We start from the raw sequence: 3,564 nt of genomic DNA on the forward strand, positions 1-3,564 counted from the left end.
GCTCTTAATGTCCTCCCCAGGCACCTCTGGTATTGACCTAAATCTCAAATTCAGTTCCTTCTGCTTCATCTCCATCATTGTCAAGGAGTCCCAAGTTTCTTCCTGTATTTTGGTCAGTTCTGCGGCATCCCCTTTGTTCCCCCCGATCTTCTCTCACCTCTTTCATTTCCTTTTGTGTTTTTTGTGTGTGGCATCATCCAGAACTTGTTTTTTTCTTTAATTCCTGTACAGTTTTTCCTATTTCCGCTGATTTATTTGATTTGTCTTGTTAACTCTGCGACCGATCAGTCATTTTCCCTTTCCATTCCTGTTAATTTTTTCCACTGTCTTTAATGTCTTTTTTTCAATTCTGCAAACATCTCTAAAATCTCACTCATAGATTCCAGATCCTACTTTGAGCCTCTTCTCTTCCCCGGTGTGTAAACCGTGTCTGGAACTATGTAAAACTTGCTAAATACTCAGGAATATCACATCTTGGCTTGCCTCAACCACAGTAAACCCACCTTGTGTGTGATGTAATTTCTGACTGTTTGTAGAGGGGATGTCCTCCTTCTCCACGCCAAAATGGCGCAAATCCTTAAGAGAGATGTTTCTTTTTGGTTCTGGGTCTCTCTTGTCTCCTTACAAGGAGTGGAGGGAACTCTGTTGCAACGGAAGAAAGAAATATCTGCCTTGCTTTCACTGCACCCTCCCTCCATCCATTCATCTCTTACCCATCATGGACTTAGGGGACTCAGTCCCTTGGGAAATTGGGCAGCAAAAGCCAACCACCCCTATTTTTTCTATATCACAATTGAAAAGGTAAGTTGTTGCATACTCAGTGGTGGAGGAACCCTCTTCGTCACCCGGGGTGGTTCGCTGAGGGGTGGGGTGGGGCGAACTGCCCGGCAGCCTGATAAGACTACACATGCACGGCAGCTTGTATGAACACCGTGCTTGAGTGGCAGCTCGAACGGATGCTGCAAGCAGCGCCCATACTGACTGCTTGCATGCCCCTTGCCGCTCCACAGCTGGGGGGAGACAGTGGCCCATTTTGGCACCCCCCCAGGGTGGCATCCAGGCCACCCACCCCCTCCACCCCCCTCTTCATATGACACTGTGTTTGGGACTGGCAGAGATGACTGGCAGAATCCGTGACCAGGGGAAAGAGACAGTGGAAGAAGACTGGAAGAAATTTAAAATATATCTTAAAAATTGTTGTAAAATTGAGGAGTGCTAAGATGTTAAGGTATTAAGAAATAGAGAATTGCAGCGGTAATCATTAAGTGAAAGAAAAAAGAATCTAATAAAAGTAATTAAAATAATTAGTTAATTGGAGGGTTGCTGAAGAAATGTAAAACAAGGATGCAGAAAAGGGGAGGTATGGGGAAGTCAGGGAAGTAAGGTGCATGAAAATAAGATTATGAAATTATATATGTTTATATGTTTGTATGTTTTTGTTTTGTGTATTGTCTGTTTTTATTATGTGTTTGGAAAATTAATAAAAAATTATTTTAAAAAAATAAATCATATGACACTGTGTATACTGTTACATGTAATGTGCTTCCTCGGTGTATGTTTATAACTAACCAGAGAATTAACATGAAAAATCTTTCCCTCCATCCTTTCAAATCTTCTAGAGCCATCACTCCTGGTTAATATGAACATTATATTAAAAAACCCCCACAGCACTGACCACAAACACATAAGAAAATGCATTTCTAAAAAGAGTGAGCACAAAGATCACTCTGCATTCATTCATGGCAAATGCTTTTTTTTTTTTTTTTGAAATAATATTTATTAAGAGTTTCAAGATTACAGAAAGAAAGAAGAAAAAACAAGAAAAAACCAACACCACAATATATAAAAAGAAAAAAAGAAAAAATACATTAAAAACCAATACATCAGCACAACAAAAAAAGTAAAAATACAAATAAAAATACAAATCCCTTTTTGCATATCTTTACCTTTCATTTGCTTGTTTCATTGACCTCCTCTCACCTCCCTTTTTGCATTCTAGCTTAATTAATTGTTTCAGCAAATTCTTTCCATCTTTCTCAATTTTTATTAAACAATTTATCTTAACAGTCTAACCTATTACTTAACTCAGCAGATCCTTTCCGTCTTTCACCATATTCTGTTATTCAATTTACCTTAATTTATTTAACCTTATCTTACCGTAAAATACCTTAAAGCTTAAAACTTAATACTTATTTATACATAACTCCTTATATCATTTCTACTAAAGCCAGATAGTTTCATTCCAACATTTTCCCCAATATTCATTAATTTACTCTAATTCCCAATATAACAATTTTTCTTTATAGACTTTCTTCCAATCTCCATCCAATGTCCCTTCTTCCTGGTCTCGGGTTATGTCAGTCCTTACTGTCCATTCCATCTAGTCCATCAACCTGGTAGTCTTATGTCCGAGGCTCTTAAGTCTCTTCCATGCCTCTTCTGCAGATCTTCTTCTTGTTTATACTTGCACTTTCCCTTGTCTTTTGTTGGTCTCTTTCTTAATTTCTTTCCTTTCTCATTGAAGAGTCAGTCTCTGGGGGATTCCAGCCCAAAATTATCTCCCCTCATCCGACCAGCCCATTCCCCAGAGTCCCACTCCCCGCAGTCATCAGCGTAATCCAAAAAACTCCGCCATTCGCCGATGGCGCTAACCCGGAAGTCCATGGCAAATGCAACAACATTTTGGCATGTGTATTTTCCTGATCTCACCTAGCTCCCCATGCTGTAATTCTCCTACTTTATATGTTTTTGTGCTTTTCATTATTAATCATATTCTTTTCCTTTTACATTTTATATTAGTTTCTATATTATAATTATGTGTGTTGTTTGTATCTGCAGGATGAAGGATGCTTAAATCTGAAAGACACCACACAAAACAAGCAGCTGAGCCAATGAAATAGTTTATTGCAATATACTCTGGAGCTTGTCCTCCCACTCTTCTAGAGTGTGTGATGCAACATGGCCCAGAATGCTATGCACTTCTTCTCTTCCAATAGATGAATGGACACCAACTTAGCAGTGTAGCAGGAGATCATTAGCTATTCCCAGGAAAGCCATGGGACTTTTGTAACTCGTATGTAGCCAGGGAAGACACAAGACAATATTTATTTTGTCTGTTTGTTTAATACATTTATACGCCAAATTACTCAGAGAGGTATTTCTTAATTCCTTACCACTTAATTCCATCCTCTTCTTAATTCCTTACCACAACTTTGGGTAACCTTCTGCCTCTGCTGTTGTGACCCACCGTGGGTCATAAACCTGACCCAGTGCTCTAACCAAGCTTATACCAACTTGATACCCTCCAGACTACAATGCCCATCTCCCCCAACCAGCATGGCCAATGGTCAGGGATGATGGGAGTTGCAGTCCAACAGCATCTGGTGGACTCCAGTTTCCACATCCCCGCACAAAATGTTTTTATGGTGATGATGAAGAAGCCTCTGGCAATGGCTGGCTCATCTACTTGCCTGTCACCAGATGGCTGTAGACTATGAAGTGCCTCTCTGCTGCTCTGATCCCACGCAGGGAAAAAAACAAGCAGGAGGAAGTAAAACAAATGGG

This window comes from Podarcis muralis, chromosome 6, assembly GCF_964188315.1.
Source record: "Podarcis muralis chromosome 6, rPodMur119.hap1.1, whole genome shotgun sequence".
In the NCBI taxonomy this organism is placed as follows: domain Eukaryota; kingdom Metazoa; phylum Chordata; class Lepidosauria; order Squamata; family Lacertidae; genus Podarcis; species Podarcis muralis.